General features: G+C 36.9%; 1 protein-coding gene across 20 annotated transcripts in view; it reads right to left on the bottom strand.

The window, feature by feature from the left end:
- Nucleotides 1–27,969, bottom strand: part of SOX6 (SRY-box transcription factor 6) — a 770,159-nt gene that overhangs the window by 735,645 nt on the left and 6,545 nt on the right. For all 20 annotated transcript variants that reach the window (XM_063783828.1, XM_063783833.1, XM_063783834.1 and 17 more), the window contains exon 3: nt 10,733–10,808. The gene's annotated coding sequence lies outside the window, so the exon portion shown is untranslated. The remainder of the gene's footprint in view (nt 1–10,732; nt 10,809–27,969) is intronic.

Genomic DNA, 27,969 nt, shown 5'->3' on the forward strand with positions numbered 1-27,969 from the left:
GAATGATAGACAAAAGTTTCTATCATTTAAGAAACACATATGCTTCCTTTTTATTAAATATTATGATTTTCATTTATTCTGGATTACCAGAAAGCCTAAAACCAGATATTGTAATCAATTCAGCTAAAATGATCTTCATTTCATTCCTTGAAAATAGTTTACTTTGTTTCAAGAATTACAATGAGTTTCCCTTCTGGAAATACATGGAACCTACTGTGTGCAAAGTATTGTAACAAATAAGACAAGTTCCCTATTCTCCCACTTACATTTCTACTGTTAATTACAATGCAAAAAATGCAAAAGACCAAATGGATAACAGAGTGACAACTAGCTAGGCAAACAATAGCAGCCTTTTATTAAAAAAAAAGTATGTAACCATTTATTGAACACCTTTGTATCAGGGACTTTGGTAAACATTTTATATACACCACCACAATAATCCTGCAAAATAGGTATTGTTATGCTCACATTGATGTCAGAAAACAGGCTCTTAGCATAGGACTTAGCACATGCCAGGTATTCAACAAATACATGTGGAATGAATAAAGCTTAGTGAAGTTCCCTAATTACACTGGCAACAAGTTAAGAAGGTGTAGAACATTATATGTACCTATAGAATGTCCAAATTCAATTTTATAAAATAATTAATCTAAACTGAATTCTACCCAGTTTATAGGTGGGCTTTATAAAACATAGTTCAGTAACCAGCCTTCTGGATACCTTCTGAATAAACTAGGTTACCTTCTGGATAAACTAGGTTACAAATTATAGGAAATGTTTTGAAAGGGAAAGAAAATTCAAATAATTTTCCAGCGAGAATATTCAAATACACTCTTGACAACTTTTTAAAATATTATTTAACAGGAAAAAATATATATTTGTCATGAAGCAAACTAAAAGAAACTAGGCATCAGGCCAGGCGTGGTGGCTCATGCCTGTAATCCCAACACTTTGGGAGGCTGAGGCGGGTGGATCACCTGAGGTCAGGAGTTTGAGACCAGCCTGTCCAACATGGTGAAATCCTGTCTCTACTAAAAATACAAAAATTAGCCAGGCATGGTAGTGGGCACCTGTAATCCCAGCTACTCGGAAGCCTGAGGCAGGAGAATCGCTTGAACCCAGGAGGTGGAGGTTGCAATGAGCCAAAATCATGCCATTGCACTCCTGCCTGGGCGACAGAGCAAGACTCTGTCTCAAAAAAGAAAAAAAAAAGAAAGAAACTAGAAATCATCTAGTCTTCCATCCCTTCTGCTTATATACATAAAGAATTAGGCATTTAGACCAGGTGTGGTAGCTCACACCTGTAATCCCAATACTTTGGAAGGTCGAGGCAGGAGGATCACTTGATGCCAGGAATTCAAGATCAGCCTGGGCAATATAGCGAGACCTCGTCCCTACAAAACAAATTTAAAAATTAGCTAGGCATAGTGGCATGTACTTGTGGTCTTAGCTACTTGGGAGGCTGAGGCGGGAGGATGGCTTGAACCCAGGAGTTCAAGGTTACAGTGAGCTATGATAGTGCCACTGCACTCCAACCTGGACAACAGAGCAAAATCCCACCTCTAGGGGGGAAAATACTATGTTAATGGGCATACAATGTATAAAGATTTAATCTGTGACAGTCACAACATCAAGAGGCAAGAATGGAGCTTATATAGAAGCAAAGTTTTGTATTCTATTGAAATTAAGTTGGTAGTAATTCGAACTAAATCGTTATATATTAAGATGTTAATTGTAATCTCCAGGAAAATCACTAAAAAAATAACCAAAATATATTTTAGTAAAAGAAATGAGAAAGGAATAAAAACAGTACAATAGAACATATCTAATTAACATAAAAGAAGGTAGTAATGGAGAAATGTGAACAAAGAAATGACACATAGAAAACAAATAGCAAAATGGCAGAAGTAAGTCCTTCCTAATCAGTAATTACACTAGCTATAAGTGGATTCAACTCTCTAATTGAAAGGGGGAAATTTACAGAATGGAGAATTTGTAATTTGATTGTGCAAATGTGATCTTGACCAATGTTTAAATCAGTAAGACTAGCAAGGTTCATTATTGTGTCCGTTTATGCTATAAGATATTGTGAGAGGAGGCTGGGTGCAGTAGCTCACACCTGTAATCCCAGCACTTTGGGAGGCCGAGGCTGGAGGATCACTTGAGGCCTCCAGTTTGAGACCAGCCTGGACAACAAAGGAGACCCCATTTCTACCAAAAAAAAAAAAGTTTTTTTAATTAGCTGGGTATAGTAACACATTCCTGTGGTCCCAGCTACTCAAGAGGCTGAGGCTGGAGGATCACTTAAGCCTGGGAGGTCAAGGCTGTAGTGAGCTATGATTGAATCACTGCACTTTCCAGCCTGGGTGAAAGAGTGAGAACCTATCACAAAAAAAGATATATATATATAGTGTAAGACGGTATTTTCTAGTAATGGTCATGTTTAGAAAAGGGCAGTGGAAAAAAGGGTCCAGCAAACATGCAGGAGAATGAGAAGCAGAGAGGGGTTGGGTGGAGGAAGCTAAGATATAGGGGGTAGGAGGGAGTTCACTCCAGAGTTCCAGAGTTGGGTCTGGAGGGGGAGAGGAGTTTGAGTTTGGATTTTTGGATTTGAGACCCTGTACATTTTCATTAAAATGACAAATTAGCTATTTTAATATACTTTATTATTTTAATAGCATACCATTAGAAAACCATTTTTTTCTGCTATATCTGGATGGCCCTAATAAATTATTCTAGGCAAAAATTCTCCTATCTGCACATTGACTCTTTGTCATGTTCACTATCATTTCTTTCTCTATGTTACTGGCTTATTTTCACCTTCGGATTTTGTTTTTACTTTTAGAATGAAAAAATGCACACTGGGAATAGATGTACCTTTCCATAATAGTGTTATCACTTTAAATAAGTGAAATCATTCAATAATGAGTGGATCTTAAAGGCAGTGTTCTCCTTCCTAGTTATAACCCAGTTCTTTACTCTTTCCCAGTAGTACTCCAAAATAAATGCCAAATAAAATCCTTAATATGGAATTTCAGTTCGAATGCTCACAAATTAAGCAAAGAAGCAGTGTTTTATTTAAAATAAATTAGTCAGTTTTTCCATTTTCTCTTTCAGCCTTAAGAAATAAGATATAGTTAGTTTTAAATGTAAAACTTAGTACACTATGCAAATCATGTCTGTGTGTCAAAGAAAAATAACAAACTTAATGAGGAATGTTAAAAAAAAAAAAGCAGAACCCATTAGTTTAAAGATACAAAGGAACAGCCAAAGATGACAAACATACACAAAATTCAAAACATGGTAGGGAAAGGGAATAGGCACTGAAACACATAAATCAGTGTTTTGAATTCTTTTTCTCTGTGGGTATAATTGTACCTTAGTTTCTTATAATGATTTATTGAGGTAAATATTCTGTATGGTTTAACAGCTACAGCTTCAAAGTGTCAGGCACAAGCTCTCCTTTATTCATGAGGCAGCTGAGTATTGGGATGTGAATTCACTTCTGTATTCCAGGACTTGGCAAAGTTTGTTTTTAAGGTCCTTATAAAGAATTCATGTTGATGCAGTCTATTCAAATGTGAAAAACACTGTGCTATAATGAGTGAAATAGAAAACCTTTACAGTAATTCTAGAGAAAAAAGTAAATAAATTGAAGTAAGCCACACAGAATTACTTTCAGCAAAGTAAAGAATGCCCCTGAGTTCATCTTAATCCACTTTTTCAGATTTTCAGATTTAGGGATGCCTACAAACCCCCTTCATCAGATGGGTTACTATACTAGGAACTGAATCTAATATCAAAACAAAAAGAAAATAATCAGAGAGAAATAGAATTAAGCCTCTGTCTATAATATTCAGATAAGAAAGTATTTTGGGTTGATTTTCAATTTGCACATGTTACTGCTCTGAGACCAAGGTATTTCCAACAGCAAACAGTAATAACAGTCACACAGTAGTTTATTAAAACTACCATATAGCTACTTTATAGTTTGGAAAGGGGAAACAAGTAATTTACCAAATATATTTCCTTTTAAAGTATTATGCCAATAGAAGTTATACATGGATACTTAGGGCATAGAGACCTAATGAAACCTTGAAATTCATTGATCTTACGTTTGTTTATGTCAAGCCTTTCAGCAGAAAATTCAGATTTTTGCCAAGAAATACATGAGCCTTAGATGTATAAGCTCAATATGAAATAAAGATTTGACCTGCCTAGACAGTGGTCCTCTGATGCATCCACATTCTTATGCATCTGCCAAAGTGGCTTTATGATTCCCCACAAGGTAGTTTGATAGTTTGATGGTATAGGTGCCAAATAAAAGTAAATTTAAAAAAATTAAAACACATAGTTTAAAAATATACCTACATTTTTTGTAATGAGATTCTCTCATTTCCAGATAATATATCTTATGCTTTCAAATTTTGTTCAATTGAGGAAGTATTTTGCATTATTAGAGAGCAAGATCTCACTAATAAATGGCTTTTGCCTTCTTGCTAATTCCCTTTATAATTAAGAATTACCTAAAAACTCTGCCTGCTTAAAGCTACTCATTAAATTATAAACTTTTTCTTTATCCTCATAGAGCCTAACATAGCCATGCGTGGGGTAGATGATCGGTAAATAAAGACTTATACCGGATAGCAACTTATTAGTTTAAAATGGCTCTAGACAAATTGCATTACTTTTCAGGTAACATATTTTTCTCCCCAGAATAGTAACTTTTTCACACAAAAAAATTCACTAAATAAATATACTATAAGATGTGATGTTTTGACATTACTTTCTGGCAAAACACTTACTAATTTACTCAACACAACTTCTAGTCAGAGAATATCATCTGGAAAAATATGCATTGTGTACCATGTTTAAATGACCCAAAATGTTTTGCATTGCCAATACAGAATGAAGAGGTGGCATCTTGTACAACTCTAAAAGTAGCTGATACAGTTGGATATTTATCCCCACCCAAATCTCATGTAAATCCCAGTGTTGACAGAGGGGCCTGGTGGGAGGTGATTGCGTCATTGGAGCGGATCTCTCATGAATGTCTTATTGCTGTCCTCGTGATAGCGAGTTCTCATAAGAAATGGTTTTTTAAAGGTGTGTGGCACCTGGCCAGGCATGCTGGCTCACACCTGTAATCCCAGCACTTTGGGAGGCTGAGGAGGGTAAATCACTTGAGGTCAGGAGTTCGAGACCAGCCTGGCCAACACAGCAAAACCCAGTCTCCACTAAAAATACAAAAATTAGCTGGGCATGGCCACAAGCACTGGTAGTCCCAGCTACTTGGGATGCTGAGGCACGAGAATCACTTGAACTCAAGAGGTGGAGGTTGCAGTGAGTTGAGATCGTGCGACTGCACTCCAGCCTGGGAAACATAGCAAGACTGTGTCTCAAAAAAAAAAGAAGTGTGTGGCACCTGCCCTCTTCTCACTATGTGAGAAGTCTGTTCCTCCTTTGCCTTCCACTATGAGAAAAAGCTCCCTGAGGCCTCCCCAGAAGCCAAGCAGATGCCACTGCCATGCTTTCTGTACAACCTGCAGAACTGTGAGCCAATTAAACCTCTTTTCTTTATAAATTTCCCAGTCTCAGGTATTTCTTTATAGCAAAGCAAAAATGGCCTAACACAGTAACTTTCTGTGCTATAACTTCAAGTTAAGTTCATTTGAAGCCAAGATAATCATGAGCTCCTAAAAGTCTAAAAAAAAATTGATGCAGAAAATGGTGCAGAAAGAAGAATGCACCTTCCAAAGAATGAATATCTCACACTTCTCCTCTACCAGCCATCCATTATCAATTCTTTAATTCGTTCAGCAAATACAATAAAACTTTATTACTTTATAATTTTTGTATAATCTATATTTATTGACTTTCAAATGCTATTTATTACTTATTTATGCTTGCTTTCATTGTTCATCAAATGCTATATTTTTCTGTGAAAAGAGAGGGTATCTTGGATTGGTATAAAATGCATTATAATTTTTCCTATTAGAATTAATGAAAATATTTTCTGTTTTATAGGTTTTCACTAAAGAGCAGAATTTTCCAAAACACAATTAACATATTGAAGGGAGAGATAGGTGTACCCTATTCAACGTTTCTAAAATTATCATAAAACTAGAGAAGAAAAGAATTAATATCAACTCTGCATCCCATATTTTTCAGGTAGTATTCAAGTAAATGTGTTAGTTCATTAATCCTTAGAATAACCCCATGTGAGAAGTACCTTTTGAGAAGGTGAGAAAACTAAGACTCAATGATGTGAAATGAAGTGTTCAAGGTCATACAACTAATAAGTGGACGAGCCAGAACTCAAATCAAACATTGCCAAGTCCAATGGCCATTTCTCTGTGCTTATCTTCACTTCTCATCAGCATTCAACAAAATCATCAACTTCCTCCTTCTTGAAACCCTGAGCTCTCTTGGCCTCCAAATACTGTATCTCCTGGTTTATTTCATCCTTATTAAGAGTTACTACCACTTAGCCTCCAGTGTTGAATCTACCTCTTTTATCTGACTTACAAGTTATAGGGTTTCTCAGACTCAGGCCAGAGCCATCTGAAATCTATCTCTTTTCCTGGATGACCTTATCCATTCCCATGGACTTGAATACCATCCCTTTATTGATAACTCCCAGATATATCTATACTTAGCCATGACTTTTGTGAGCTTCAGGTTTGACTATCTATCTACTTTGTTTCTTGGTATTTCCACATATATATCTCAAAAACATTATAAATTTAATGTGTCCAGAGAAAAAGATTAACAAATCATGATGCCTACCCACCCAAATCTGTCTGTCTCCTCCCATTTGGGTAAACAGAAAATTTGTCCAGAAGTTGTTCAAGCCAGAAACCTAAGAGCCATCTTTTTATTTTCCTTTTCATTATCCCCAATTCTAATCCATCAGCAAATCCTGTTGTTTCTAAGATATATCTTGAATTGCTCTATATCTCTTCAGCTCCACCTCTACCACCTTAACCCAGGTCCCCATTATTTCTCACCTGAACTATGCAACAGCTTCACTTCTACTCTTGACCTCCTCCAATCCATTCTCCATACTGCAATAAGAGTAAATGTCTTAAGACATCAAATCAATCACTCTCCTGCTAAAAACATTACAGCAGGCCAGGCACAGTACAGGCTCATACCTGTAATCCCAGCACTTGGAGAGGCCAAGGCAGGTGGATCACTTGAGTCCAAGAGTTCAAGACTAGCCTGGGCAACATGAGGAAACCCCGTCTCTACAAGAAAAAAAAATGTTAGCCAGGCATGGTGGGCCTATAGTCCCAGCTACTGGGGGGTGGAGATGGGAGGATCACTTGAGCCTCAGAGGTGGAAGCTCCAGTTAGCTGTGATCGTGCTACTGCACTCCAGCCTGGACGACAGAAGGAGACGCTGTTTCAAAAAGAAAACCCTACAATGGTTTACTTTTAAGATAAAATCTTAAAATGGCACTTAAGATGAAATCCAAACTTCATTTCATGATCTAAAAGCTCTGCCTATCTTTCCAACCTCACCTTATGCCAGTCTCCCCTCTTTTCACTATACTCTAATACTTACTGATCATCTTTCTTTTTTTTTTCTCAGCTCAAAATCTTATGTTTCTTTTTTTCCATAAGTGATTGGGGTACAGGTGGTATTTGGTTACATGGGTAAGTTCTTTAGTGGTGATTTGTGAGATTTTGGTGCACCCATCACCTAAGCAGTATACACCGCACCACATGTGTAGTCTTTTATCCCTCATCCCCCTCTCACACTTCCCCCCAAATCCCCAAAGTCCATCATATCATTCTTATGCCTTTGCATCCTCATAATTTAGCTCCCACATATCAGTGAGAACAGACGATGTTTGGTTTTCCATTCCTGAGTTACTTCACTTAGAATAATAGTCTCCAATCTCAGCCAGGTCACTGCAGATGCTGTTAATTCATTCCTTTTTATGGCTTAGTAGTATTCCATACACACACACACACACACACACACACACACACCACAGTTTCTTTAACCACTCATTGAGTGATGGGCATTTGGGTTGGTTCCATGATTTTGCAATTGTGAATTGTGCTGCTAAAAAACATGCAAGTGCAAGTATCTTTTTCATATAATGGCTTCTTTCCCTCTGGGTAAATACCCAGTAGTGGGATTGCTGGATCAAATGGTAGTTCTCCTTTTAGTTCTTTAAGGAATCTCCACACCATTTTCCATAGTGGCTGTACTAGTTTTACATTCCCACCAGCAGTGTAGAAGTGTTCCCTATTCACCACATCCATGCCAACATCTATTTTTTTTTTATTTTTTAATTATGGCCATTCTTGCAGGAGTAAGGTGGTATCACATTGTGGTTTTGACTTGCATTTCCCTGATCATTAGTGATGTTGAGCATTTTTTCATATGTTTGTTAGCCATTTGTATATCTTCTTTTGAGAATTGTCTATTCATGTCCTTAGTTACTAGAACACACTAAGCTCTTTTCAGCTTCAAGGCCATTTCACATGCTGTTCCCTTTACCTAAAACACTTCCCCATTAATTACCTAGCTAGCTCCATCTCACCCTGAATCACTACCTTTTGAAGCAGACCCACACCATACTGTCACAGTCCCTTGTTTGTTCCTTATGGCACTTACTATATATTATAATTGTTTTATGTAGTTATCTTTTTATTGTCTACCAAACTAGAATATAAGCTCCATAAAGGCAGAGACTAATTAGTTCAATTATTTATACTGTTAATTATTATATTTCCCATGCCTGGCACAATAAATAATAGCTCTCAATAAATACTGTGAATGAATGAAAGCCAGGTGTGACTGATTCCAAACAAATATTCTCTCCACTATATCATGCTGCCACCTTAAAGGATCTTAGAAATCATCTAGCCGACCCTCTTCTTTTACAAATAAAAAACTGAGATCCAGAAAGACAAGTGATTTGCCCAAGGTGACACAGCATTAACTGACAGAGCCACAGTGACCCCAGACTTTCTGATTTCTGAATCAGATTTTTTCTTAGAAAGCACATGGCCTTATGCTAATAGGTGCATCCAAACTATAACTAAGAAATTTTCTGCAAGTATGAGGTGGCCAAAAATATCAGAAAAAAACATTTTAACAAGCATTTACAAACTAATAAAAAACTAGAAAAAAATACAATTATAACAGTAGAATACAATGCATTACATTGCCAAAATCTTTTACTAAATTGTTTTTAAAAGAAAAATTTGAGAATATAGACAAAATAGTCCTCTATTTTACATTACATAAATAATTTACTTCACAATATAAACAACATTTTATTTCATATGGATAATACATTCAGAATATGCCTGCTTAGAGAAATCATACATGTGCTGTTGTGGAAACAATAAATAAATAAGTAATAAAAAATTTAAAAAGGAGAAATCATACTTTGTTCCTAAAAATTTAAGTTTTCCTAATAGCTAGTAACTCTAAAATTCATACGAGTATAAAATTTGCACAATTTTGAAACTAAACAAGAAACCAAGCAAAGTATCTAGAGTTAATAATAATAGATAAAAGAAGGAACAGCCAAACTCAGGAATCCTACACTGCCTACTTCCAGAATTCAGTCACTGCTCTGCAAAACACTAAACCATGTATCAATTTACTCAATCCATGAAGCAATGCAGTCTACTTTGTCACAACTACACTTCCCCAGCTCCTTCCACTCCTGCAGAACTCAAATCAGGCAGCTACTAAATCATCTCAAGTTGCTCCTGTCACTTGGTGACCAATGGAGAAAACTGTGATCCAACTTTTCTTTGCCAAAAATGTTTTACTTCCCCACTAAGCACATGGTGTCCATACTCACGATTCTGCCCATGTGTGAATATGTTTTTTAATTGCCATAATAAAAAGCTAGAAAATATAACCTCCATCATGAACCACTTAGTTGTTAAAAACATCTATGCCTCCATTTAACTCCTTCCTCATATTCCAAAGAATTCTACATAATTTTTCAAAAGTATTAGAAATAATAAAATATAAATTATTTGACTTTTAGCATTGCAACACTATTTATTACTGCAAATGATAATTAGTTTAGCTATCTTATAGTTCAAATAGGTTTATGTAGACTATCCTAGCGAACAAGAAATTATGTACAGCATTGTTGTATGGAAAAAAAAACATCTGCTTCCATGGAACTTTTGTTTGATTTCCAACTTCCCTAAAATTACTAAACTTTCAAAGTTCTTTTCATACAATGTCATGTTCATTGTTTTTCCCTCAGAAAAATTTCCCTCATAAAAAAGAGGTTATTATAAATACCTTTGTTATTTACCTACCAGTTGTTCCAAATGTGTCTTTTAATTTTCTTTCTTTTCTTTTTTTTTTTTTTTTTTTTTTCAGACAGAGTCTTGCTCTGTCACCAGGCTGGAATGCAGTGGCGCATCTCGGCTCACTGCAACCTCTGCCTCCCGGGTTCAAGCAATTCTCCTGCCTCAGCCTCCCAAATAGCTGGGACTACAGGCGAGCACCACCACGCCCAGCTAATTTTTGTACTTTTAGTAGAGACGGGGTTTCACCATGTTGGCCAGAATGGTCTCGATCTCTTGACCTTGTGATCCGCCCGCCTCAGCCTCCCAAAGTGCTGGGATTACAGGCGTGAGCCACTGCGCCCAGCCGTTGTCTTCTAATTTTCATTAGGTCTTTTATGTCTACCAGATGTGTCTCTTGCTGCTCCTCATTAGAATATGCAAATTACCTCAGTATATATTGGACTTCTGTAGATTTCAAGGCTCTGATTTAAAAGTTGTCATTTAGAATCCGGCAAAACAGTCCTGTTGGAAAAGTTTCAAAAAATAAATTTCAGTACTTTGGAGCCCTTTCCCACTATAGAAACTAAAAAAATCCTGTGTCAAACATAGATAAATGACCCATTATTAGAGTACATTACAGTGGAATGTTACTAAAAGCATGAGTAAATCATGTTTACCTTGTACAGCATGGGACCTGCTCCCATTCTGTTATGGAAAGCCTAAACCTGCACTGTCCAACGGGATAGCCAATAGCCACATGGGGCTCTAAGGTGCTAGAAATATGACTAGCCTTAATTGAGAAGGGCTGTAGTATAAAGTACCCACCAGATTTTTGAAGAAAAGAATCTAAAATATCTCTCATTAGTAATTTTTACAATTACATATTGAAATAATACTATTTTTGATATGTTGGGTTACATAACATATATTATAAACATAAATTCCACCTGTTGCTTTTCACCTTTTTTAGTATGGCTACTAGAAAATTTTAAATTACACATGTGATTCACATTTGTGACTCAGATTATATTTCTGTAGAATAGCATTGTCTTGCTATAATAAATAAGATTTTTATAGTTAAGTTAGTTTTTGGTGTTTTTATTTTCCCCAAAGAAATAGTTTATGATTAATGTGTTGTGGATAGCCCATAGGAAGCAAGGTCCTTAATGAAAACTTAAACTTTTAATGAGAATTAGAAAGAAAAAAAAAAGGAGTGGGGAATAAAAGAGGAACAGAAACATTGTAGGAATAGATAATAAATATTAATTTCCTTTCTACTCAAAGCAAAAAGTACTATATATTCAAAAACACTGTAACAGTTAAAGGTGTTTATTATTATTAAAACACTGCTTAGCAAGGAAGTAAAAAAAAAGATTAAAACAATAGTTTAATGGTTTTGAAGTTTTACTTTTTTCCAACTACTCTCAGTTCCTTGAAGGAACAAAAATTAGCAAAAAAGAAAAAAAAATCAACTGCTTTTCCCTGTATCAAATGATAGGTAGTAAGAAATTTCAAAGTTCTAGTCTCCAAAGAATAGTACTATAATTTTTTTTAAATAAGCATTAGAGGCCAGACACGGTGATTCATGCCTGTAATCCCAGCACTTTGGAAAGCCGAGGTGGGAGGATCAAGTACAGGCCAGGAGTTCAGGGACAGCCTGGCCAACATGGTGAAACCTCGTCTCTACCAAAAATACAAAAATTTATCCAGGCATGGTGGTGCACACCTGTAATCCCAGCTACTTGGGAGGCTGAGGCCCAAGAATTGCTTCAGCCTGGGAAGCGGAGGTCGCAATGAACTGACACTGTGCCACTGCACTCTAGTCCAGGTGACAGAGCAAGACTCTGTCTGAAAAAAAATAAATAAAAAGCATTAGTAATCAGGTGTGGTGGTATGCACCTATAGTCTCAGCTACTAGGGAGGCTGAGGTCAGAGGATCACTTGAGCTTAGGAGCTGGAGGCCAGCTTGGGCAACATAGAGAGAACCCATCTCTTTAAAACAAAACAAAAAAAGGTATTAGTAAGGCTGGTCAGTATCCATGTATCATTTTCTTCTGAGAAAGTTCACATGCTTCATATTAGTGATCATTTCATTTCAATGGTTGTAAAGGAACAGTTCAAATTTTATGGTCTGAGCATATGGGAGTATAAATTGGTACAAGCAGTTTGGAAAACCTTTTGGCATTATTATCTACTCCTAAGCATATCCCCAACAGTAACACATGCACATTTATATAAAAAATATACAAAAATGTTCATAGCAGCATCATTCATAATAAGTCAAAAACTGGAAACAACTCACATACCCATCAACAAATGAATTCATACAATGGCATACTATATAGAATAAAATGAACCAACCACTACTAAAAAACAGTAATGATTCTCATAAATATAACATTGTGTAAAGGAAGTTAGATATAAAAAAATTGTATGATTCTATTTAAATAAAGCTCAAAAACAGAAAAAAATTAATTTATGATCTTAGAAGTCAGGATAGTTACCTTTGAGGGGGTCATAGTAATTGGGAAGGAAGGAAGGAGTCAGCGGCACTGAAAATGTTTTATTTCTTGACCCAGGTAGTGGTTATATAGATATGTTCATTTTGTGATGAATGAGCTATATATGCTTATGATTTGTATACTTTTGTGTATGTCTATTATGTTTTCATCAAAATATAAATCAAAAAATAAAATCTGTGGTCATACTAAAATTTTGTTTTATATTATGAATTAAAATATCATTTGAAATTAGGAATATTTTTGCTAAACTGAGTTTTTTAAATGTGGTTTTATCCTTAAGATTACTTTCATATTTATTAAACTCATAGAATCACAGAGCGTTACAGATGGAAGAAACTTAGAATAAACTAGTTTGGCTCTGTGAGAAGTTAGGTGACTTGGCCAAGATCATATCAGTATCAGTAATGAGACTAAAATTTAGAACTTTCATATTATATTACAGAACTTTTTAAGTTTTTAATTTCAGAGAGTTAGACTCCATTAGAAAGAACTAGGATTTCTTCTGAAATCTTGATTTATAATGCTAAAAGAAAAAAATCTACACGTCACCAAATGTTATTCATTTTTCTATTTCTTTTATAATAAAATAATGAATAAGTCATAAAACAAGGAAGGAAAATCATTCTTGGCTGTTTGGTGAGGAACTTTATAAGAATTGGTAACCTATGTCCTTTGTATATCTTTTTGAAACTTACTCTTCATGAAAACAGATATAGAACATTTGTATTCAATTACCGTATTAAAAACAGAACAGTCTCAATACACACTACCCTCTTTCTCTTACTTTTTGCAGCTTGTTTGTAAACAAGTTTAGCAGTAGCACAATCAAGAAGTATTGATTCCTTCTAGAAATGCACCTACATTTGAGCTATTCACAATTCACAAAAATTCAAGGATATAACTAGTTATTCTCCTCGTTTCCTTTAGACTTTAAAATATGGCAACTCTTCCTCTTTGTTCTTTTTTTTTTTAAGCTTTTCTTCTGGCTCAGAAATGTAAAATAAGCTATGGCAACATCCATTATATCTGTTCTTTTCCTGTTTTTCTTTTTTTTTTTTTTCCAACCATTTTGTTTTGGGGGAGGGAAAAGAAGGAGAGTTCTAAGAAAAGCTTTTTGTAACAGGTTCAAAAGTATAAAAGCCATTTCAAGCTCCAGACATTTGTAGCCTTTATTTCTTTAGTCCTTGAAAGGGCTTTTTAAATGTTAACAGCTAAGATAGGACTGCTTTCCTATACTGATGTTCCAGGCTTCATTTCCTTTGTAGTCTTGAGTTCTTCCCCATCCTCAATCCCCCAATAACCTCCATGCAGGCTTCTTTTTCAAAACAAAACAAACAACAATTTAAAAAAAAAAAATTTCATTCCTCATGATACACATACAAGCAGACTTCTAAGATCCCATACACAATGGACATATCTAATGACTTAGAGAATTAAAATATTTTGCTTGAATTTCTTCCATATTTGGTGATTTAATGTGCCCACTTATGCTTTCATTTCTAAAATAATAACATGTCACCTGCAAAGTTATTACAGCTAAAATAGCTAACAAGAAGCTTTGTTGACCCCCTCTTCAGGAATGCTGAAATGCAATCTTCAAAAAATACCAGCCAAAACATGTTCATTTATGTGTTTAAATTTTTTTAAATCAGTATGTACATATTATCCTGGTTCAGAAATAAATTACATATATGCCAAGAAACAAGTCTGAAACACTGTATTCCAAGGTCTTAATAGTGATTATTATTCCTGAGTGGTGAGATTATAAATGTTTTTATTTTTTAATTTTATTCGTGCTTCTGAATATATTTTATCTTCAGTGTATATGCATTGTTTGTGACAAGGGAAAATATTACTCTTCATTTTAAAAATAAATGCTGTTTTATTATTTTTCAGCACATCATATAGGTACTTTTAAAACATCCACATATATAGGCCAGGTGTGGTGGCTCATGCCTGTAATCCCAGCACTTTGGGAAGTTAAGGTGGATGGATTGCTTGAGCACAGGAGTTGGAGACCAGCCTGGGCAACATGGCAAAACCTTTCCTTTATTTTTAAAATTAAAAAAAAAAAAAAAAAAGAGAGAGAGAAATCCAAAGGTATACACTTATATTTAACTACTCATATTACACAAGTACATAATTTTAAAATGTAATTTCCAAAACTGTAAAATTATAAGTCATATAAATTTAAAAACAGCATGAGTCAAAATGTTGAGTGTCAAAGAGTTTACTTAACTGAGTAATTAATGAGGAAACCAGTAAGTTAAAACCAATTCATTACAGAATTTGATTTACAGAAATTTGTATTCTCTACTGGATAAAGTCCATTTGCATTGCCAAGAATAGGAATCATTTGCGTTGTTATGGGCCAAAATCATTTGCATCCTTTTCAGATGTATAAAATTTAACTTTTATCCCTCTACAGAGTTGTAAAATAGCCTAGTCAATCAAAGATGATCAAAAGTACACACTCATTTAGAATCAGATAATCCCTGGAGAGACCCTACACATTCAGCACTCCCCTGAAAGAAAACCCAGTTATCAGTTTTGCCTGCTTCCAAGTCTTTAACAAATTTTCCTGATATAATTTACTAATTAGTAAACATGCTTTCTTATGTATCACCTAGAAATGTTTAGTTAAGTTGTCTGTACCTTGATATAATCAAGGCATATCAGAGAATATTTGAGGTGAGTATAAACTTCAGAAACTTCACACCAGGCCAGGTACAGTGGCTCACACCTGTAATGCCAACATTTTGGGAGGCCAAGGCCAGAGGATCGCTTGAGTCCAGGAGTTCGAGGCTAGCCTGGGCAACATAGTGAGACCTCACCTCTACAAAAAATAAACAAAATTAGCTATGCAAGGTGGTATGTGCTTGTAGTCCAGCTACTAAGGAGGCTGAGGTGAGAGGATTGCTTGATCCCAGGAGGTAGAGGCTGCACCACTGCACCCCAGCCTGGGCAACAGAACAAAATTGTCTCAAAAAACAAACAAACAAAAAAAAACAAAAACACTTTATATCAGTTTAAATCATGGAACATTAGTAAATTATAAAGACATAATGAAATACTGATATATCAAAAAGCTTATCCACCATGATCAAGTGGGCTTTATCCCTGGGATGCAAGGCTGGTTCAATATATGCAAATCAATAAATGTAATCCAGCATATAAACAGAACCAAAGCAACCACTGTGGAAGTCAGTGTGGCGATTCCTCAGGGATCTAGAACTAGAAATACCATTTGACCCAGCCATCCCATTACTGGGTATATACCCAAAGGACTATAAATCATGCTGCTATAAAGACACATGCACACGTATGTTTATTGCGGCACTATTCACAATAGCAAAGACTTGGAACCAACCCAAATGTCCAACAATGATAGACTGGATTAAGAAAATGTGGCACATATACACCATGGAATACTATGCAGCCATAAAAAATGATGAGTTCATGTCCTTTGTAGGGACATGGATGAAATTGGAAATCATCATTCTCAGTAAACTATCACAAGGACAAAAAACCAAACACCGCATGTTCTCACTCATAGATGGGAATTGAACAATGAGAATACATGGACACAGGAAGGGGAACATCACACTCTGGGGCCTGTTGTGGGGTCGGGGTAGGGGGGAGGGATAGCATTAGGAGATATACCTAATGCTAAATGACAATTTAATGGGTGCAGCACACCAGCATGGCACATGTATACATATGTAACTAACCTGCACATTGTGCACATGTACCCTAAAACTTAAAAGTATAATAATAAAAAAAAGAAAGATGAACACAAAAAGAAAAAAAAGAAATACTGATATATGAAATAGTTAATACTGTATAAAATATGAGTAATTTTTATGTATGCAATATAAAAACATAATCACAAACAAAATATCCATGAGGAAACAAGCTGTCAAACAAAATATGATCAACTTTGAGTTTTCCTATCAGCAACTTTTCGAAGTTGAGAAAATTTTAAGGGATAAAATCTTAAAACTGAGAAAAGTCCAGTAGCATCTTCCCAGTGAACCACAAAGGGACTATACTGAGGAGACCCCCAACTCAAAGGAAATAGACTGTAGCACCAATTGGCCAACTTTGGGTAAGTAGTGGGGTACATTTTACCCAGGTGAAGGACGTGAATGGGCCTGAGGCCCAACTTAGGACAATCTCTCCTAAGATAGAGAAAGTTAAAGGCCCCTCTTAATAAAAGGCAAGGACGCTTGATTAAACTTAGGTTCAAGGCCCAACTTAGGAAGCTTAGAGTCCTTCCTAAGATTTAGGGGGTTAGAGGCCCCACTCAGAAAAGTCTACATTGGTTAAAAATGGATTTGGCACTATGGAATGTGAACCGCTATTCTCTTTGGATTAATCTGCCTTGCACTCTTTGCTGATGGCTATGGGTGATAGGATTAGGTATGTACAAGATCATGGGACATGGGGAACTTTTTTTCTCCCCCAAGGGGGAAACTTGAGAGCTGATGGATCTGCTGGAAAAGATCCCTTCACAACTGACAAGCAGCCGCCTGAATTTTGATTCAGTGTCACTGCAATGGGTGGGTCTTTCTCTAGCCTCCCTGAGCTCTCTAACTTCCCTGTTCCATGCAGGCAATGCTTCTCTCTCTCTCCCTCTCTCTCTCTCTCTCTCTCTCTCTCTCTCTCTCTTTCCTGCCAGCCGTGTGAAGACTTGACTGCTTCCCCTTCACCTTTCACCATGATTGTAAGTTTCCTGAGGCCTCCCCAGCCATGCCTCTAGTATAGCCTGCAGAACTGTGAGTCAATTAAACCTGTTTTCTTCATTAATTACCCACTTTTAGGGAGTTCTTTATAGCACTGTGATAATGGAATAATACAGAAAATTGCACAGACAAATGGAACAGAATAGAGCCCAGAAATAAGGCCGCACATCTACAACCATCTGACCTTTGACAAAGCTGACAAAAACAAGCAATGGGGAAAAGACTCCCTATTCAATAAATGGTGCTGGGATAACTGGTTAGTCATATGCAGAAGATGGAAGCTGGACCCCTTCCTTACACAAAAATCAACTTAAGATGGATTAAAGACTTAAATGTAAAACCAAAAACTATAAAAACCCTGAAAGACAACCTAGGCAATACCATCCTGGACATAAGAATGGGCAAAGATTTCATGACAAAGACACCAAAAACCATCACGACAAAAGCAAAACTATAATAAACTTAAGAAATTCTACACAGCAAAAAAACTATATCAATAGAATAAGTAGACAACCTACAGAATGGGAGAAAGTATTTGCAAACTATGCATCTGACAAAGGTCTAATATCCAGCATCTATAAGGAACTTAAATAAACTAAACAAATTTACAAGAGAGAAATAAACAACCCCATTAAAAAGTGGGCAATGGGCCGGATGCAGTGGTTCACACCTGTAATCTCAGCACTTCGGAGGCCGAGGCAGGCGGATCATTTGATGTCAGGAGTTCAAGACCAGCCTGGCCAACATGGTGAGACCTTGTCTGTACAAAAATACAAAAATTAGCTGGGTGTGGTAGCACATGCCTTTAATCCCAGCCACTTGGGAGGCTGAGACAGGAGAATCACTTGAACCCAAGAGGCAGAGGCTGCAGTGAGCCAAGATCACACCACTGCACTCCAGCCTGGGCAACAAAGTGAAACTCTGTCTCAAAAAAAAAAAGGCAAAGGACATGAAATGACACTTCTGAAAAGAAAACATACATGCAGCCAATGAGCATATGGAAAAAACCTCAATGTCACTATCATTAGAGAAATACACATCAAAACCACAAAGAGATACCATCTCACACCAGTCAAAATGGCCGTTATTAAAAAGTAAAAAACAACAGATGCTGGCACAGTTGCAGAGAAAAGGGAACACCCACACGCTGCTGGTGGGAGTGTAAATTAGCTCAACCATTGTGAAAAGCAGTATGGCAATTCCTCAAAGAGCTAAAAGGAGAACTACCATTCAATCCAGGAATCTCATTACTGGGTATATACCCAAAGGAATATAAATCACTCTACCATAAGACACACGCACACAAATTTTCATTGCAGTACTATTCACAGTAGCAAAGACATGAAATCAACCTAATTGTCCATCAATTATAGACTGGATAAAGAAAATATAGTACATATACACCATGGAATACTATGCAGTCATAAAAAAGGATGAGATCATGTCTTCTGCAGGAATATGGATAGAGCTGAAGGCCATTATCCTTAGCAAACTAACGCAGCAACAGAAAACCAAATACCACATGTTTTCACTTATAAGAGGCATCTAAATGATAAGAACTTATGAACACAAAGAAGGAAACAACAGACACTGGGGGCTTCTTGCGGAGGGGGAAGGTGGGAGGAGCAAGAGGAGCCGAGAAGATAACTATTGGATACTGGGTTTAATACCTGGGTGATGAGATAATATGTGCAACAAACTTCTGTGGCATGTGTTTACCTATGTAACAAACCTTCACATGTACCCACAAACCTAAAATGAAAGTTAAAAGAAAAAGAAAAAAAAAACTGAGAAAAGTCCATCTACAGCCAGGCGCAATAGCTCACACCTGTAATCCTAGCACTTTGGGAAGCTGAGGCGGGCAGATCACTTGAGGCCAGGAGTTGGAGACCAGCCTGGCCAACATGGTGAAACCCCATCTCTACTAAAAATACAAAAATTAGCCCGGCGTGGTGGTGGGGGCCTGTGATCCCAGCTACTTGAACCTGGGAGGCAGAAGTTGCAGTGAGTCAAGACAGCCACTGCACTCCAGCCTGGGTGACAGAGAGAGACTCCAACTCAAAAAATAAAAAAGAAAGAAAAGTCCATCCTCTCAATTTTTCCCCTTTCCCCTCTCAACTAAGAAATGATTGTTGTTATTTGAATTTTACAATGGAACAACTAAATCCAAATCACAGAAGCATAGTCAGATGAAGAAACTTGACGCCCAAAGAATTTCTGTGACTCTCTGAAGTCTCAAAACCACTGATTCAACAACACTAGTTTGTATACAAATTATAATTCACATTTGTACTATATTACATAAAACTGGGCCTTAAACATATAAGTAATTTTTAAATTACTGAATATAATAACTAATTAGTTAATTGATACACACAAGCACATTGAGGGAATACTTGGATTTTTAGACTGTTGTCTTGAAAGAGAATAAGTCTCCTTTCTTGGAGGTAAGCATCCCAAATTTGCAGAAAATTATTTGCAAGTTTTCACTCAATAAACATGTATACCATATGTGAATTAACTCTGTGTAGCAGCATAACATAGTGATTAACAGCATAAACACTTAGAGCCAGACTAGGCCATCAGCTCCACTACTTCTACTCTGCCTCAGTTTCCTGATCTGTAAAACAGGATAATAATAGTATGTAACAAATGTAAAGCATATGTAAGGAACACACTGGGCACAAAATAAGCATTACCAACATGTTTGTCAAGTTGGTGGTTCTAAAAACGTGGTCTTCATTCAGAATGACTGTAGGCTTTAAAAAAAAAAGAGGGACAATAAAATGTGGTCCTCAGACCAGCAGCAGCAACATCTGAGAATTTGTTAGAAATATAAATTTTGGAACTCATCAGAGACCTACTAAATCAGAAACTCTGGGGTAGGGCTCAGCAATCTAGGCTTAAACAAAACATCTTTCAGGTGATTCCAATGCCCATTAACGTTTGGGAACCATTGCTGCAAATTAATAAGATTTTATCTCTTCCTCTCTAGACTTTAGTGCATGTGTGTGTATATATATTCATTAGTATACTTGGTGTTTTGCACATCTCATCTTTTGTCATAAAACTACTCAAACATAGTTTCAACACTGAAGGTAACTTCACACCCACTAGGATGTTTATAATAAAAAAGATGACAAATGTTGGCAATGATGTGGAGAAACTGAACTCTTTATACACTGCTGGTGGGAATGTAAAATGGTACAGCCACTTTGGAAAACAGTCTGACAGTTCCTCAAAAAGTTAAATATAGTGTAACCATGTGATCCAGCAATTCCACTCCTAGACATATACCCACAAGAATTGGAAACAAAGTCACACAAAATCTCTTCTACACAAATGTTCATTGCAGCATTATTCATAATAGAAAAAAGTAGAAACAACCCAAATGCCTATAACTGATGAATGGACAAACAAAATACAGTATATCCATACAATGGAATCTTATTCAGCCATAAAAAGGAATGAAGTACTGATACATTCAACAATATAAGTGAACCTTAAAAACATGCCAAGTGGCTGGGCGCAGTGGCTCATGCCCATAATCCCAACACTTTGGAAGGCCAAAGTGGGTGGATCCCTCGAACCCAGGAGTTAGACACCAGTGTGGACAACATGGTGAAACCTTTCCTCTACAAAAAAATACAAAAATTAGCTGGGTGTGGTGGTGCGCACCTATAGTCCCAGCTACTGAGGAGGCTGAGACAGAGGTTGCAGTGAGCAGAGATCATGCCACTGCACTCCAGTCTGAGTGACAGAGTGAGACCCTGTCTTAAAAAAAAAAAGAAAAAAAATGCTAAGTGAAAGGAACCAGTCACAAAAGACCACATATTGTATGATTCCATTTATATGAAATGGCTAGAAGAGGCAAATATAGAGAGATAGGAAGCAGATTAATGGTTGCCTGGGGTTGGGGGTGATGAGAGGAAAACAAGGAGGAGGGATGGCTAACAGGTACAGAGTTTCTTTTTTTCTCTCTCTATTTTTCCTCATTTGGATGAAGAAAGAAAAATTCAGTTAGCTAAGGATTTAAGTCAACTAAATTTCAATTAATTGAAATGTTAGGAAAATTAAGTGTTTTTTATTTATAGATGTTATAGTATTACTAATAGATGAACTTTTTAAAAAATTAGAATTTTCAGCACAACCTTAGAATAACTTCTTATTCTGTACTAATTTTAGATTTTTGAAACATGAATGTTAAATATAAAGTTAATTGTTTTAAATTGTTTAGTTAATGACCACCAAAAACAATACCTCCCTTTCTATTTGAACTGTCTTAAAACTCAGAGTTAAATTTAAACCTTAGCTGCGAAAAGGTCTATTTCAGGTTCTTCTAATATCTACCTCAGGTATAAAATTTCTTTTGAGGGTGATGAAAATGTTATAAAATCAACAGTGATGGCTGGGCATGGTGGTTCACGCCTATAATCCCAGTACTTTGGGAGGCCAAGGCGGGAGGATTACTTGAGGTTGGGAGTTCAAGACCAGCCTGGCCAACATGGTGAAACCCCATCTGTACTAAAAATACAAAGATCAGCTGGGTGTGGTGGTGCACGCCTGTAATCCCAGCTACCCAGCTACGCAGGAGGCTGGGGCACAAGAATCGCTTGAACCCAGGAGGCAGAGGTTGCAGTGAGCTGAGATCACGCCACTGCACTCCAGCTTGGGTGACAGAGTGAGACTCTGTCTCAAAAATAAATAAATAAATACAATCAATAGTGATGGTTGCACAACTCTGTGACTACATTAAAAAACATTTAATTGTATACTTTAAACAGGTGAATTATATAGTATGTAAATTTTACCTCAGTAAAGCTATTATTTAAAAAGCCTAAAGGCACATGCCAAGATATTATTATTGATGGAAAATACATGTGATATAACAATTTATGCAATAACAATAATCTATATTTAAAACTCTAAATTATATTATCCTGGAAGTCAGGGAGGGAAGAACAGGGCAAAAGTAAAGGTTCTAAATTATTCACAAATATGGGGACTGATGAGACACTCAGATATTGCTTTACTGTTGATTAGAGCAAAAACTAAAATATAACCATTGAAAACAAAGTATTAAGACCAAAATGTAATATCCTCAAAATCACTAGAATAAAGAGACTAGAAGGAATTATGCTTAGATATTAACCGTGATAATCTCAGAACTATGGCATTACTAAGTGATTTTATTTCCTTTTTGTATTTTTATTTTCCATGTCTTTTCCAACGAATGATTTTATTTTTGTGTGAGTCTGCTTATCTTTGTGACCCTGACTTTTTTAAAATCCAATTTTACTTACTTGTGTATTAACTTACAGTTAAATTTTTAGTTAATATATTCAGATAATTCAAAGTTCAAAAGACAGAAAAAGCATGGTGAAAAACCTCCTTGCTACCAGTACACCTAACCCCCATCTACCACTACTGCAACCATGGAGTCTACAACTGTGATCGGTTTCTTGGATATTTTTGGGGAAATATGTCATGAATATACATTGATTATTTTCCATCTTTTTAATACAGACACAATTTAATATATGTACTTCACTTTATATGCTATATTCACCTTGCTTTTTTTTTTTTTTTGGAGACTGCCCCATATCAGTACCTACAGAGCTTCATCTTTCTTTTCAATGGCTACATAGTATTCCACTGTATGGATGTAACATAATTTATTTAGCCAGCCTCATACTGAAATATCACTTTCTTCTTTTTTTTTTTTTTTTTTTTGAGATGGAATCTCGCTGTGCTGACCAGGCTGGAATGCAATGGTGTGATCTCAGCTCACAGAACGCTTGACCTCCCAGGATCAAGCAATTTTTGTGCCTCAGCCTCCTGAGTAGCTGGGATTACAGGCACGCACCACAACACCCAGCAAATTTTTTTTTTTTTTTGTATTTTTAGTAGAGATGGGGTTTCACCATCTTGGCCAGGCTGGTCTCGAATTCCTTACCTCAAAGAATCTGCCCACCTCGGCCTCCCAAAATGCTACGATTACAGGCATGAGACACCACATCCAGAGACATATTACTTTTATAACTGACAAGAACAACACAGGAATGTTAGGGGAAATTTTATTCAAATTCTCTTTTTTAATTTTTTTCAACTTCATATGCTCTGGATCAGTGTTTATTATTTGAATTTTCTTTTTTAAAAAGGATTATTACCCACTAATTTAAACTCATAGGTTCTTTTTGACAATACCAATTGGAATATTGCTGCTTTATGTATACATAGACTTTGTGGCCAGAACAGAAGATATACATCTGGGTGGAGCCCACCTCAGCACCGCAAAGCCACTGTAGCCAGACTGCCTCTCTTGATTCCTCCACTCTGGGCAGGGCATTTCTAAAAGAAAGGCAGCAGCCCCAGTGAGGGGCTTATAGATAAAATTCCCATCTCCCTGGGACAGAACACCTGGGGGAAGGGGCACCTGTGGGCGCAGCTGCAGCAGACTTAAACGTTCCTGCCTGCTGGCTCTGAGAGACCCCCAGCATAGCACTCGAGCTCTGCTAAGGGACAGACTGCCTCCTCAAGTGGGTCCCTGACCCCAGTGCCTCTTGACTGGGAGACAGCTCCCAGCAGGGCTCAACAGACACCCCACACAGGAGAGCTCTGACTGGCATCTGGCAGTCCCTCTGGAATGAAGCTTCCAGAGGAAGGATCAGGCAAAAGTCTTTGCTGTTCTGCATTCTCTGCCAGTGAAAGCCAGGCAAACAGGGTCTGGAGTGGACCTCCAGCAAATACCAGCAGACCTGCAGCAGAGGGGCCTGACTGTTAGAAGGAAAACTAACAAACAGAAAGGAATAGCATCAACATCAACGGAAACGACGTCCACACAGAAACCCAATCCGAAGGTCACCAACATCAAAGACAAAAGGCAGATAAATCCACAAAGATGAGGAAAAACCAGTACAAAAATGCTGAAAATTCCAAAAACCAGAACACCTCTTCTCCTCCAAAGGATCACAACTCCTGATCAGCATGGGAACAAACCTGGATGGAGAATGAGTTTGATGAACTGACAGAAGTAGGTTTCAGAAGGTCGGTAATAATAAACTCCTCCGAGCTAAAGGAGCATGTTCTAACCCAATGTGAGGAAGCTAAGAACCCTGAAAAAAGGTTAGAGGAATTGCTAACTAGAATAACCAGTTTAGAGACGAACATAAATGAATGGATGGAGCTGAAAAACATAGCACGAAAACTTCATGAAGCACACACAAGTATCAATGGCCAAACTGACGAAGCAGAAGAAAGGATATCTGACACTGAAGATCAACTTAATGAAATAAAGCATGAAGACAAGATTAGAGAAATAAGAATGAAAAGAAATGAACAAAGCCTCCAAGAAATATGGGACTATGTGAAAATACCAAACCTACATTTGATGGGTGTACCTGAAAGTGATGGGGAGAATGGAACCAAGTTGGAAAACACTTCAGGATATTATCCAGGAGAACTTCCCCAACCTAGCAAGGCAGGCCAACGTTCAAATTCGGGAAATACAGAGAACACCACAAAGATACTCCTCGAAAAGAGCAACCCCAAGAAACATAATTTTCAGATTCACCAAGGTTGAAATGAAGGAAAAAATGTTAAGGGCAGCCAGAGAGAAAGGCTGGGTTACCCACAAAGGGAAGCCCATAAGACTAACAGAAGATCTCTCTGCAGAAACCCTACAAGCCAGAAGAGAGTGGGGGCCAATATTCAACAATCTTAAGGAAAAGAATTTTCCACCTAGAATTTCATATCCAGCCAAACTAAGCTTCACAAGTGAAGGAGAAATAAAATCCTTTACAGAGAAGCAAATGCTGAGAGATTTTGTCACCACCAGGCCTGCCTTATAAGAGATCCTGAAGGAAGCACTAAACATGGAAAGGAACAACCGGTACCAGCCACTGCAAAAACATACCAAATTGTAAAGACCATCGACACTATGAAGAAACTGCATCAACTAATGGGCAAAATAAACAGCTAACATCATAATGACAGGATCAAATTCACACATAATATTAACCTTAAATGTAAATGAGCTAAATGCCCCAGTTAAAAGACACAGACTGGCAAATTGGATAAAGAGTCAATACCCACCTGTATTCAGGAGACCCATCTCACATGCAAAGACACACATAGGCTCAAAATAAAGGGATAGAGGAATATTTACCAAGCAAATGGAAAGCAGAAAAAAAGCAGGGGTTGCAATCCGAGTCTCTGATAAAACAGACCTTAAACCAACAAAGATCAAAAAAGACAAAGAAGGGCATTACATAATGGTAAAGGAATCAATGCAACAAGAAGAGCTAACTATCCTAAATATATATATATATATATATCCTAAATACATATGCACCCAATACAGGAGCACCCAGATTCATAAAGCAAGTTCTTAGAGACCTACAAAGGGACTTAGACTCCCACACAATAATAGTGGGAGACTTTAACACCCCACTGTCAATATTAGAAAGATCAACAAGACAGAAAATTAACAAGGATATTCAGGACTTGAACTCAGCTCTGGATCAAGCAGACCTAATGGACATCTACAGAACTCTCCACCCCAAATCAACAGAACATACACTCTTCTCAGTACCACATTGCACTTATCCTAAAATTGGCCACACAATTGGAAGTAAAACACTCCTCAGCAAAAGCAAAAGAACGGAAGTAAAAACCAACAGTCTTTCAGACCCAGTGCAGTCAAATTAGAACTCAGGATTAAGAAACTCACTCAAAACCGCACAACTACATGGAAACTGAACAACCTGCTCCTGAATGACTACTGGGTAAATAACGAAATTAAGGGAAAAATAAATAAGTTCTTTGAAACCAATGAGAACAAAGACACAATGTACCAGAATCTCTGGGACATAGCTAAAGCAGTATTTAGAGGGAAATTTATAGCACTAATTGCCCACAAGAGAAAGCAGGAAAGATCTAAAATCAACACCCTAATATCACAATTAAAAGAACTAGAGAAGCAAAAGCAAGCAAACTCAAAAGCTAGCAGAAGACAAGAAATAACTAAGATGAGAGAAGAACTGAAGGAGACAGAGACATGAAAAACCCTTCAAAAAAATTCAATGAATCCAGAAGCTGATTTTTTGAAAAGATCAACAAAACAGAGAGACCATTAGCCAGACTAATAAAGAAGAAAAGGGAGAAGAATCGAATAGACACAATAAAAAATGATAAAGGGGATATCACCACTGATCCCACAGAAATACAAACTACCACCAGAGAATACTATAAACACCTCTACATAAATAAACTAGAAAATCTAGAAGAAATGGATAAATTCCTGGACAGATACATCCTCCCAAGACTAAACCAGGAAGAAGCCAAATCCCTGAATAGACCAATAACAAGTTCTGAAATTGAGGCAGTAATTAATAGCCTACCAACAAAAAGAAGCCCAGGACCAGACAGATTCACAGCCGAATTCTACCAGAGATACAAAGGGGAGCTGGTACCATTCCTTCTGAAACTATTCCAAATAGAAAAAGAGCGACTCCTCCCTAACTCACTTTATGGGTTCAGCATTATCCTGATACCAAAACCTGGCAGAGACACAACAAAAAAAAGAAAATTTCAGGCCAATATCCCTGATGAACATCTATGTGAAAATCCTCAATAAAATACTAGCAAACCAAATCCAGCAGCACATGAAAAAGCTTATTCACCACGATCAAGTCAGCTTCATCCTGGGATGCAAGGCTGGTTCAACATACGCAAATCAATAAATGTAATCCATCGCATACACAGAACCAATGACAAAACCCATGTGATTATCTCAATAGATGCAGAAAAGGCCTTCGATAAAATTCAACACCCTTTCATACTAAAAACTCTCAATAAATTAGATATTGATGGAATGTATCTCAAAATAATAAGAGCTATTTATGACAAACCCACAGCCAGTATCATACTGAATGGGCAAAAACCAGAAGCATTTCCTTTGAAATGCACAAGACAAGGATACCCTCTCTCACCACTCCTATTCAACATAGTATTGGAAGTTCTGGCCAGGGCAATCAGGCAAGAGAAAGAAATAAAGGGTATTCAATTAGGAAATGAGGAAGTCAAATTATCTCTGTTTGCAGACAACATGATTGCATATTTTGAAAACACCAACATCTCAGCCCAAAATCTCCTTAAGCTGATAAGCAACTTCAGCAAAGTCTCAGAACACAAACTCAATGTACAAAAATCACAAGCATTCCTATACACCAATAATAGACAGAGAGCCAAATCATGAGTGAACTCCCATCCACAATTGCTACAAAGAGAATAAAATACCCAGGAATACAACTTACAATTGATGTGAAGGACCTCTTCAAGGAGAACTACAAACCACTGCTCAAGGAAATAAGAGAGGACACAAATAAATGGAAAAACATTCCATGCTTATGAATA

This window comes from Pan troglodytes, chromosome 9 (genome assembly GCF_028858775.2).
Source record: "Pan troglodytes isolate AG18354 chromosome 9, NHGRI_mPanTro3-v2.0_pri, whole genome shotgun sequence".
In the NCBI taxonomy this organism is placed as follows: domain Eukaryota; kingdom Metazoa; phylum Chordata; class Mammalia; order Primates; family Hominidae; genus Pan; species Pan troglodytes.